We start from the raw sequence: 12,678 nt of genomic DNA on the forward strand, positions 1-12,678 counted from the left end.
ACAAAGGCCTCTGCTGAAGGCCTTTTGCAAGTATTGTCCATTCCCATCTAATTTCACCTGGATCTCATCTGTAGGGCCTTGCTCAGGTTGGGCCATGTGGTAGGGCTTTAAAAACTCAAAATGGTGTAGCTGTGCGCTGTGATACTCACTCTAGGAAGTTCACACCAAGGCTCTAAATTAGCAACCCATTTAGGCTTTCTAATTGTAATGGTTTTTAAGTCATCTCACTCCAGGCAGTGGTACAGTGAAAGCTGAAATCATGCTGGAGTGCTTTGCTGGCTCCCAGCCCAAGCTGGCTCTCAGTGTGTTATAGGCAGCCTTTCCTGGGATGGTGGTGAATTAGAATTGTGGTTAAGTATTTCTAGCAAGATGACAAATCACCTCACATCTAAAGGTTTTATTGCTTTTTCCGCTGTCTATGAACTCAAAAACGAGGCCATTTCTATGAAAAATGACACTTGAGAATATGAAATTTCCAGAAGATTTGGGGATCTCTTTTCTGACAGAAGCTGAATGCACGGTGAACAATCCCTTTTTGAAAAGAGGCCATTGTTACCTCAGGAAATAGTGGTCACACAATTGTGTGAAGCTTTGGACCTGCAAAAAGAACCAAATTCTGGGAAATGAATCTGGTTCTAAATTAAATTTACCTTAGTGCCCAATCCTGCCCTGAGTTCTGCCCAGAGCTTGTGTGAGAGGGCTTCAGAGAAGCCTGTGAACCTCCATGTCTGTGTCCAGTTCCTGCTCACGCTTCTTTTCTCAATTTCTCAGTACAGAGCTGCTTAGTGAGTCCACCCAACATCCCACTCCTGAAGAAGAAATTGCTGTTTATGAAACAGAAAGTAAGTCATGGCCAAGAGTTACACAGTACTGAGAGTTTCTGCTCTTCTTTGTGTGTTTCTCCAGACACTTTTGTTGTGCTCTAGCAGGTACCCCAAAAAGCCAGACTCTTCTGTAGTCTGTAGCTGCAGAGTGAGTAATCTGAAACCATGTAATTTATTTAACGCCATTTCACTACTTAGCTTGCAGAATCTCTGTGAGAAATATCCCAGGTCCCTTGACCTTATTTTTTTCAGATTTGTTTTGAACAGCATGTCTGGAACATGTGTTTCACGTGTTATATTTCCTCTGTGGATTCATCTTTGACATTCAATGTGTGAACTTTTCTTATAATTAGTTCTGATCAGTAGAGCTAGCTCAAGTACCACTGCAGATCGTTTACCTCGGATTTCTCGTTGGCAGTCACAAAACACTCACAGGATGCAGTGCTGTAGCAGAATTCTGCCCCTAACTTGCTTTGTACTGAAGTCAGAGGATATTCAGGCACACTTCAGATGCCCACAGCAGGTTTGCAAAAGCAGTGGTCAAGTATTTAGTAAATGTATTCAACACACAAATTTACTCAGATCCCTTGTTTTTTTTTAGTTAGATAAATCTCTCTCTCAGCTGGATGAGGTTTTATTCCATGATTTCATAAGCACTTGCTTTACAAACATCTGTAAATTTAAAGCAGACTTACTTTCAATACCTTTACCAGTTGGGTTTGATTGCTTCAAGTGCCACCTGAGGAGAAAAACAAAAGGAGCATTTCAGTGGTTAGAGCAGACTCATTGAATATTGAAATATTCTTTTTTTTCCCCCTTGGTTGCTTGGGGTTTTGAGTAGATTTTAAGGAGGGATGTGTTAATTAGTCATGGGACAAAATCCAAAGTAGCAAGAGCCTAAAACCCAGACTGCTCCGGAAACGGTGAGAAATTTTTCTTTACCTTTGATTGTATATCTTGCCTGCGCTATTTTTGCCAACAATTGCAGAAGTCTTGCCTTTCAGGAAGGAGATGAGGCCTCTGGAGAAATGCTGACTGTTTTATTCATGATTATCTTAGTATCATGAAATAGCTCACTGCGCCGTCCACGCTTGTATCTGATGACTTCTGTGTCTCTGAGTGCCAGGGCAGACAGAGCCGCCAGAGCAGAGAGCACGAGCTGCGCTTTGGGAACGCCTTTTACCGGGGAACCTCTTGCCCATGGGCTGGGAGGCTCTTCCCTGGCCCCCAGCTCCCGGCCTGCCCGGCACACCCTGTGTGTACATTCTGCACATTCCTGGCGGGAATTTGCTTACATAACCCCGGCTGCCCTGCCTTCCTCTCCCCGCACAGGTGAAGTGCCGGCTGCGCTGGGCTCCGGCTCCCGCCCTGCGGGCTCAGCGCTCCGGGCCATTGTTCTGTGGCCAGGCAGAGTCCCAGGCTCGGGGCATCTCCGTCAGGGCAGAGTTAAGTCAATTGTGTGGCAGCTGCAGGAGCCACAGTGGCTTTGTGTCACTGTACATTCCTGAACTGAACTCCTCAAAGCTGCCCACGCAGGAGGTTGGGGCAGTGTGGGTGCTGGAAGGCTGAGCCCAGCACACGGGGCTGCTGCTGTTTGCATTGAAATGCCTCATGCTGAGCGAACCTGGGCACTGTCCTGAGCCACCTCTTCCCTTCTCACAGAGAAGGGAATGCTGACTCAGTTTATTACAAAGACCGAACAAAACAACAACAAAACAACCAACCAAAAAGCAACTCTCCAAACAAACAGCCCCCCTAAACCTCTGAGATCCTTGCATGCAGATATGCTTTAGATACCAAAAATACCATCACACGTCTAAAATATTCATCCAGGATGTGAGTTCAGGTCTCAGCTTTTCTTGCAGGGTGATGGTGATTCCACAGAAGTGAGCATTTTTCTACTTGGATTGCTCTACCAATGCTGTCAATATTCTGTTGGGAACAATTGGTAACAAATAATTGTAATGATAATGTTGTCAATGGCAATACCCTTAATAGATAAAGAAGTTCCTGCTCAATGGCAGGTTGCACATGCTAAGGGAGTAATAGTCTCAGAAGACTCTGTTCTATAAACAAGTTTATTGTGTTTTACTGGTTTAGGATTTTTATTTTTAAAATTTGGTTTCCAAAGATTTTAAGTGTCCTCTTTTAACCATCATTGGATTCATCTGTAAGAATTTCTGCTGAAAAGGACACAGGACAGTTTTCATTTCCAGAGCTGCAGAGCATTTCTGGCTTCCACTGCAGTTGTGGGCATGCAGGAACTTTAGGAATGAATTGTTAGTTGTTGTTATTAATTTATTTGGGAAACACAAACACTGTGACTCATTAACTCATGTCTTGAAAAATGCTGTACTCTTTCTCCACAATCAGCAAACTGCTGGAAAGCTCTCCCTTCTGACTGACATGAACTAGAATCTGAGCAACAGAATTATGAATGTGGACTTACTTCAGTAACCTAAAAAGCCCTGGGAAACTGGTGATGATATACAACGCAGACAAAAACCCCAGGAGTTCAAAATCATGTGCTTTGTATCTTTAATGAAACCACCAGAAAATGTCTGAATGACATAGGACATATATAAATATGATGTCACCAGCTTGAGAGCATGTCTTCCTGAGGTCGGTGCTTTGGTTCCTGATCTGGGTTTTTAATTTGATGTCATCTATTTGATCATTATATCCTGTTTCCTTTTAAATTCTTGGCTAATTTACTTTCTTTTGCTGTAATTTCCATTTCCAAATTCTCTGATAAGTGTCAGCCAGTGCCTTTTCAGACATTTCCTCTGTATATAACCCAGAGAGCTGCTTAATCATAAGTCATGTGTGCAGCAATATGGTTTTATTATTATTCATGCCTTTCTAAAAGCTGAAGCCAGATCTTAATTTGAGAGCAGAATAGCTGAGGCTTTGGAAAAAAGGGAAAGAATGGGAAGTCAGTCACTGTGGACCCAACAATTCCCTTAGCAGCCTTTCATAATACAGAGCTCTGTAAGGCACTTTTCACTCTTCGATTGTCACCTGTGTGTCTCCGCATCTGCCCTTTTGCTCTCGTGCCAGTCCTTGCTCAGGCAGGTTCTGTACCAGAATTGAAGGGACGTGTTTCTGAAAGCTGGACTTCAGAAGGAATCTCCTTCCTGACTCTTTGCTGTGCTCCTTTTTGGAAAGGTCAGAATCCCTCTGGGAGGGACCTGTATGCCACTTGAGTCCTCAGTTCACGGTGTCATCTTTGAGAGTGGCAACAGTCCCAGGACCTCTCGGTGCCATAAGTACCAAATTTCACATCTATGTTTTTAGTGAGGAATATAAATAGAAATCAAAACCACTTGGGCAAATGTGTTCTGTCAATAAGCTGCAAAGAAAGGCCTCCTGCCTGCACTGAAACTCCTCCGTCTGTGCTTCCATCAATACATTCTGTTTGCTGGTTGTAAATCAAAATCACTGTGTCTGAAGATACTTGCAAACAGATCATCTGGTGTAGAACTATTAGGAGAGAGACACCATCTAGCACAGGAAATACTTTATTGGAATGAAGAGAAAGATTGAGAAATTGACTAAAAATGCATAGTGTTTTGCACTGTTTAACACTCTAAAAATAAACTGGGAAACTCTTTTCCTCTGTTCTTCTCCTTCCCAGACATGTGTACTCATAATATTTAATGGAGTGGAATTGCCTGAAAGAACTGGACCATTAATACACCTTTCTGTGGCTCCTTGGTACATATGTGAACGATTTGAATAAAAAAAAAATGTTGATTTGTAGTGATTCTTAGACATCTTGTGGTAGATCATCTGTACTGGACAGATGGATTTGGTCACCGTAAGCCAAATAAATAAATTAGCGCTATCTTTGAAATGTATAGCCACAACTGGCATCTCTAGTTACTGTACTCCCCTCCCTCAGCTCAGATGCCTTCCCCTCCACTGCTGAACTGGCCTAACTTTATATTCTGCTTGGCCTTGAGTCAGAACAGAGGACCACCTGCAGGAGAGAGATGTGAAATGTTATGCGTGCCTTTGCAATGGGATAAAGCACCAGAGTACCAAGTCTGCAAATATTTTACTGAGCAGGTCATGTATTAAGTAAAGCAATGAAAGGTAAAATGATAAATGATGAGGTCATCGTTTTAAAAGTGGTGTCCAGGTGGTGGAAAGCCAAAGGGCTGAGATGAAAAAAGAGACTTCCTTTCAACTTGCCTCACTTGGTGTGTTGCCTTCATTGCACGGGCTGAAGCTGGATTGTCTCGGGGAGGGTTTTGGTCTGTTTGTGTAGAGATCTGCCAATAAAGCAGCAACCTTGTAAAGGAAGGATATAAATCTGCTTTTGACTGTCTTGAATAATCTTTTCAAGTGCCTCATAGGCTGCAAAAATGCATTCTGTATGATGCTAGATTTTTACCTAGTCTAATGTAACTACTTGTGAAATGCTTTAATTAATTCTGCCTGACAGGGCCAGCCATGAAGGCCGAATTTAGACATTTTTCCCCTCCTCCTTCACCCCATTTGTAACCCAAAGCTGTGCATCAGCTGGTGTCTGCAATCTCCAAACCAACCAACTTTCCAACCCATTGCAAACAACTTCAGGTGAAAACTCTCTGTCCTGTCCCGTGCTTTGGAGTTAGTTTTCTGCCAAATTACTTGGTTGCAGAAGAGTCTAATAACTGCAGGAAATGGGGTAAAAGGTGTTGGATTGAAGCAGGGCATTTCATGCAACTTCTCTGTCACTTCTATTATGAAGTGGTGTTAGTATATCCCGGAGGGAGATGCTGTTTGATTTGAAACTGCCTCTCTCAATTGGGATGGTTCCTTTCATTCAGCGTGTGATCTGGGTGCCTGGGTGTGAAAATTCACATGTAGACTGATGTGGGTAGCACAAAGGTATGGGGTGGAGGGCCCATCAGTCATTTTTCAAAGCACTCGTGCTTTGTCAACTATGCAGCAAGCTGCTTTATTCTCCTTCTTCTGCCTGGGGCAGTGGAGCATCAGTCAAGTATTTCCAGAGTGAAAGTCAGTTGTTTTCTGGTGGTCTGGAGGGCTCAGTGTGCTTCCTAAGGGTCATTTCAAGCCAGGACTGAGGTGAAGTGAGAAATGAGATTGTGTGGGCAGGAGAAGGGCAGGTAGGGGGACAAGGCTGATCTTCTGTGACAGCAAGCTGGGACCAGGTAGAAAAGATGGTCCTGTAAACTGGCACAATTAGAAGAGAGTTTCAAGAAAAGAATTCAGGTTTGAAGAATATGCATATGTAATTTTTGCCCTTAGGCTCCCTACTTAAAGAATAAATTGCACTGATGTTCAATGACTGCAGTTTTCTTATTTCTCAGGGACTTTGTTTCTGAGGGGCAGAATTCATCTCCTCCTTACCTGTCACTGCCCTAAGGGGATTCCCCTTTCAGTAATGTCATTGCCTCCTTTCCTGAGTGGAAAGCTCATCGCAGATTCAGAGGGCCACTGCCATCATCCCTGCAGTCCGTACTCCCTGGAACCACCTTGTTGCATAAAAGGTTTTCTGGTGGAAAAATATCCTGGGGTGCCCGTGGCCAGGGCACAGCAGTGGTGAAGAGACAAGAGAGTTGTGTCCAGCCTGGCTGTGCACTTGCTCACTGCCAAGTCCTGAACTCTGTCTTGAACCTTCTTTCTGTTTGGAGAGAGGAGAAAGTAGGAAAATGCACACCTTGCTAAACGTAGTGGAGAATTAGTCCTCAGGCAGGAGAATCACACAGTTACCCCATGTGAATTTATTTCTCTGTGTTTGTATGCATGTAATAACCCTTGGAAAGCACACAAACACTCATGGCTCAGCTCTGAGTGAGGCAGTGCTGAAGCACAAAGTAGGCAAATTTGAAATAGTTTGGACACTTTTCAGAGCTTCTCATTATCTCATTTGTGCATTTAATGATTATTGTGGGCACAGTTTTTGAGGTTTGGATGCCACTGGCAGGAGCTGGAGGGAAGAGTCCTCCCTGCAGCAGGGCACAGTGACAGCATTGATAGCCTGGGGCGTTCTGTGTGGCCAGAACAGGCAGTCCTGTGTGAGATGGGTGATCTGCTCTTTTATCTTGCGGAGGCAGGAGTTTGGAAGGAGGTCAGGTGCGTTAAGAGTGGAAACATCCCTGTAAAACAGGGGGCTTTTATGATTTTAAGTCATCTATGAGCTTTTGAAAATTATGTTGTCTCTGAAGTCCTCAGCAGAAGCTCTCGGCTAATAAAAGTGTTCAAAGCAGAAAATACTCCTGACACAGCAGGGTGGAGCCCAGGTGGGTGCATGGCCAGGGGGTTTTGCTCAGGACAGGCTGAGGAGCTGGCAGGGTTTTAGCTGTGTTGTAATGATTTGTCTGAAAGGCAATGTAATCAGAATAGGATTTTCATGCATGTGTCATAAACCCAGTCCTAGCTGAACAGAGAGAGGTTTACACCTCTGGACAATAAGGTTTAGAAGTTTTTACTCGTATTTGCTTTTATTACAATAAAATATGAAAGTATGAACTGAGGGCTGCTTATAACTCCTGTCCAGCTCCTGCCCACTTCCTTGTGAGTGAAGCAATGGGATGCAGTAAGGTTAAAAAATTAAACCACAATAATTGAGTAAAAATTTTGATGAATTAAAAAATTAAATGAAAACCTTATGTAAAAATTTTATAGATAAATCAGTTCTTTTTTTCTTTTTTTTTTTTTCTTTCTTTCTTTTTCTCTCTTTCTGTCTTTCTTGGAATCCACCCTGAACCAGATGTTGGGAGTCTGTAGTTTAGTGTTTTTGGATCCCTGCCCAGACTTTTACCTATCTTTTCAGCTATTTACATGGGCTTTATTTCTCCAGCTGTGCTTTCACTGATACTGTACAGTCACAGACCTCCTCAGTCACTAACAGAGGGAGTTACTGGATTTTTATTGAGATGATCAATGATACCAAACATCAAGTGGAAATAATTTTGTCTTTACTCAAGTAGAAAGGGGATCAGGAGTAATGAAGGGTGTGAAGAAATCTACTGTGGACAGTGAAAACACAGGAGGAGGGAAGGGAGTGGCACAGGAATTCTCTTTCCAATGCCATCACAGAGAAGGAGCAGACAGCTGCTGCTGCTGCTGTGTATGGGGAAAGGTGCAGGGGAATGTCTTTTGTTTAAAACAGACTCAACTTCCATTGTGTCATTTGGCTTTAAGTGATTTTTTAAAGTTTTGATGGTCCCTATGTTTTAATTTTCATTAAATTATTTTTTCCTTTTTATACTTAGCCATTATTAAGGATTTTTACTTGGATTATTGATCCATAAAGATTCAGTATGGAGGAAATTAAAGATTATTGGCATAACTGCTCTGGGTATAGAGAACTGCTGTCATTTGTCTTTTGTGTTACAGTGGGACTATTTTGGAACAGAAAAATCATGAGCCTACGCATCCCTCCTCTGAAAAACCACTAAATCTAGTTCATGGCATTGCTCAGACAGTCCCACTAAAACTTTTATTTTGTGTTGGCATAACATTTTGCACATTTCTGAATTAAAGCCTTCCAACTTGTCTCAGCTGTGAGGTTCAGGCTGGAGAGAGGAGAATGTTTCTCAGCAGAGGGCTGGTGAGGGCTCTCCTGAGCGAGGCTCTATGATTTTTAAAGGTGTCGCGTGGCAGCCTGCCTAAGAGACTGATGCTTCTTGTTTGGTCCTGACTCTGGATTGGAGCCAGTGCCCTAGAGATTAAATATTCCACGGCCTGTTAGCAATCCCCTGAGCAATCTCCTGTCTCCAGGTGCTGGTCTTTTACACAGACTTCTTCTCAAAAGCCATTTCATTGGCAGGAAGAATCGGCTAGTTTGGTTCAGCTGGAATGTTTTAATGAAGTCTCTCATACCAGTCAGGCTGAGGATCATCTAATGGGAGGGAAGACAAGGGAAAATGGGGATGTTCTGGAAGGCTGGCTTGCAGTGCTGTGTCTAGGAGGAGGTGAGAGAAGTGTGTGACTGATGCCTTTTGGGGCCACCTAAAAACAGAGGCCAGACAAAATTAAGGGAATAAAAAGCATTTCTATTTATTGAAGGGCCTGCAGGTACATTCAGGGCAGACAAAGCCCCCCAGGGTCTGCACCCAAAAATGGATGAGAGGTCACAGGTTTTCACACTTTGGTAAATTTGGTTCATTTGCATTTTGGGGGTTAATCTTCCAATTACTGCTTCAAGTAATGAAGTCATTTACCCCAAGTTTACTCCCTCCCAACTCACTTTAGTTTCCGTTTCTCAGGGCCTGAGACAGTGAGGTGTCCTTGATTCCCAGGCCCAGAGAGGAATTGTTGTGTCTGACTAAAACGTGAAGACAGTAGCTACCCCTGGATATGGAGTTTAGAGTTATCCACTAAAGAACTGCAGGATTACAAATACATGAAAAATATAAAAGCCAAAATCCTAAGGCCTCATAAGGATGGCTGTGATGAGTCCAGGTATCTGAGCCAGCTCAGGACAACCACGCTGTGCTGAGTTTGCTGTGGGAAATGCAGAACTCATTTTTTCCCAAACAGCTTTAGCAGGAACTATTTGAAAGACACGCCCCTGAAATAGAGCTTGTCAGGATGGTCATAAAATGGGGACCTGAGCTATTGTGACCCAGCACAGCTGACAGTGGTGGCCCTGTTCTTTAAGGGGATCATGTCCCACAATCACTGTGCTTGTGCCCTGCTGGTGCCTACTCAACAAATATCCAAAATTTATCCAGATCTGGATACTTATGAATGTTAGTGGAGTATTTGTAGCTTCCTCTAGGACAGTATTTCTGAAGGAAAGTTAAAATGAGACAGATTTAAAGTTACTAACTTTAGTGTCCAGAGCCAGCAGGAGGTGATCAATGAGTCAAGATTTTATTTTATAACCCAGACTGTCTCCTTAGTGCTCCTAAGTCAGTTAAATGCTTCATCTTTAGAGCTAAATTTTGGCCCCACAGTTCCTTTTCTTCCACACCATTTTCCACCAAGGAAAAGGTCTACTACCTCAGCATGGCCATTTAAATTAATACTTTTTTAGCATGTAGATTTTGATCCCTTTGATTCCTAAATATGTTATTGGGAATTTTAAAGTTTTGTTAAAAGATTGAAAAGGTGAGGGGATCAGTTTGTGCAAAAGCATATGGCCACATGAGCCAAAAGAGACTGTTCAAAGAACACTCTTTATTTGTTTAATTTATGCAATTTGTTAATGCTCTGTTGCATTTTAAGAGCCTCTCGAGGCCACCCAGTTTGTGCCTTGGAGAGATGCTTCGTTGCAAACATGGCTCCTGTTAAAACCCGAGGCTCTGGTTCTCTACTTACATTGTGTTTGTGATTCAGTCCTGATTTCTACAACTCACATTTCACCATTTTCTTCCCGTCATTTTTTTTCCCATCACAGCAGCCATCTGGTACTTTCTTCTGTCAGCCAAGTTTCTGTTCCTTACCTGGAGCCTTTCAAACAGCCACTCTTGAAGAGAGTGGATTAACAGTTGTCACTGGAAAATGAGTTTACTTCCAGCTGGAAAAGCTGTGAAATATAACTATTCATTCATTTATATGTTATGCATTTCTGCTTGGACACTCTTAATTCTATTTGAAGGCAAATACCTGGGAACAGTTTTCCTTTAAAATCTGTGAGAAGACCATTAGTACCTTTAAAGTGAGTTGGCTGGTTTGACTTGCTCCTATTATGCATTGAGTCTCAACATAAAAAATGTATTCTCTAGCAGGCAGGTACTTGGGATTAGCCAGAGACGAGTCTTGAGACTTTAATCTGTGTCAGATTTAGTCCAAATGGAAGAGATTCGTGAGCATTCTACTATGCTCCTTTTTCTTTTTCCTTCCTTTTTTTTTTAGTAAAATCTGAAATTTGTATTTGTCCTGCATAATCTTTGTTCCTTATATAATAAAAGTAGAAGTGCATGGGTCACTTGAGAAGCAACCTATTCCCTTTTCTCTGGTTAATTTTAAGCATCCAAAGAATAAAATTTGCTTGTGTACTTTTAATTATTTCAAGAACAAAAATATCTAGGCTAGTAGTAAAGGTGTCCTGAAATTACTGTAAGGTTGCATGAGTTTTGGCTGTAAATCTTATTCACCTTGACTAGATCTCATACTTTAATTCACTGGGGTATAAAATACCATTTACATTAGTTCTTAGTTCACTTAATCATAATTAAATTACTTCAGAGGCCAATAATTCTTAGAGACTCTTTCTTTGATGTGACACAAATAACAAACTGTGTTTGTAATGTGAAGGTGTTCTACTTCACTTTTACATTTGTCCCAGCCTTATCCAGCATATAATGTTCTCTTTAGGTGCAGACATATGCTCTTGTTACATGCGCCATATGGGTCACAGATGTGGCTGACATGGCTACATGACATCTTTTTTAATTTCACTGCACTATACCAAGGCTGTGCACAGACCTTTTCATGATGGTTTGAAGGGATTTCTGCTCAAGATTTTAATTTTTATTTTTTTTTCACCAGAATGATGAGTAGGAGGAGGGAGCCCACTTTTTCTGCTATCAGGTTATATTGTGGTAATAAAAACCCTCAGGAAGGTAATATTTTGTGGCTGCTGAATTCATTGTCACCTTAAGCGTGGCTTCACTGCAAAGTACTTGTAGTTCCTTTTTCTAATACTTCAGCTTTGCCCTGCTTAAGAGGAAAGCTCTTCTGGTCACAAAAGGTGACTTTTGGAAGGAAAAGTGCATGGATTCTTCATAAACCTAAAAAGTTTGAAATACAGGTTTAAGTTTTGCAACTGCATTTTGATTTAAATGCAACTTAAGAAACAGTTCTGTGGTAAGGAGCATGTTTGGAAGCAGGGGGTTGCTGTAGTGAATGGAACATTTGGATGTTACCTTAGTCAGAATATCTGTCTAACTAACTAACTTGCTAACTAATTACAGGCTCACTTTGGTTGTGAGAGGTTGGAGGAACAGAAGTTGTCTGAACAATAGTGCTGCTTAGGAAGTGAGCTAATAAAATTCCAGAGCAATACTTGTTAAAAGCTCTCATCATTTATTAATTTTTTTTTTAATTGTTGCCTCCAACAATAAAAAGGCTGGGAAGCTGAGTTAGTTCTGAAAGGAAACATATAATTTATCATATCAAATTTGAACAGGAGATTATTTGTGTTCTCCCAGCAGCAGCAAGCACAGCCATGGAGGAAGAGTGCCCACGTTAGCTTAGAGGTGAAGATGGGTAATTACTTGATTTATCTGATTATCAGCCCTGGACACGGAATGAGCACAAAAAGGGATATTTGGATTAGGCAGCTGATCCAGCGCTATCCCTGTTCATCCAGTGAAACCTCTTCTTGGCAAGACTGAAAACTGTCTGTTTCATCGCCCTAAACTCCTTTTTGTTCGTGTAGCCTAATGTGAGGATGAAGGGACTGAAGGGCACAAAGCCCCAAAGGACAGGGCTGGAGCACTCCTGGGTGAGGGAGAGCCCGTCACACTTAGAAACATTCTTTGCTGCAGTTTGAGGTTCTGATGAGGGGCTGATGGCTTGCATCTTGGCACTTCTTCAGGTAGAAAAAATCGTAACTAAGCCAGAAGTTGTTTCATTAAAGTATTTTATGCATGTAAAAAAAAAAAAATCTTATTTTCCAATGCATGAAAGAATCCAGGAGATGTGCAAGTATGGCATTTGTTTTTAACAGTGACCACACATGAAACCAGACACTGAGGGTACAGGGAGTGACATGGAGCTGCTTCAAGTAGTCTGACAACCCAAAAAGCAAATTTTGTGTGAGTGTGGTGGAGCTCAGGAGATCTCTGCTGTCTCAGTGCACAGTGAGTTCCAGGGCATGTGGTGGCTTCCTGTCATTAATGCTATCTAGGAGATCAGGGCAATTCCTTCTATGGAATTTGGAAAG

This window comes from Chamaea fasciata, unplaced genomic scaffold (genome assembly GCF_029207755.1).
Source record: "Chamaea fasciata isolate MVZ Bird 193981 ecotype frontalis unplaced genomic scaffold, bChaFas1.0.hap1 SCAF_22, whole genome shotgun sequence".
In the NCBI taxonomy this organism is placed as follows: Eukaryota; Metazoa; Chordata; class Aves; order Passeriformes; family Sylviidae; genus Chamaea; species Chamaea fasciata.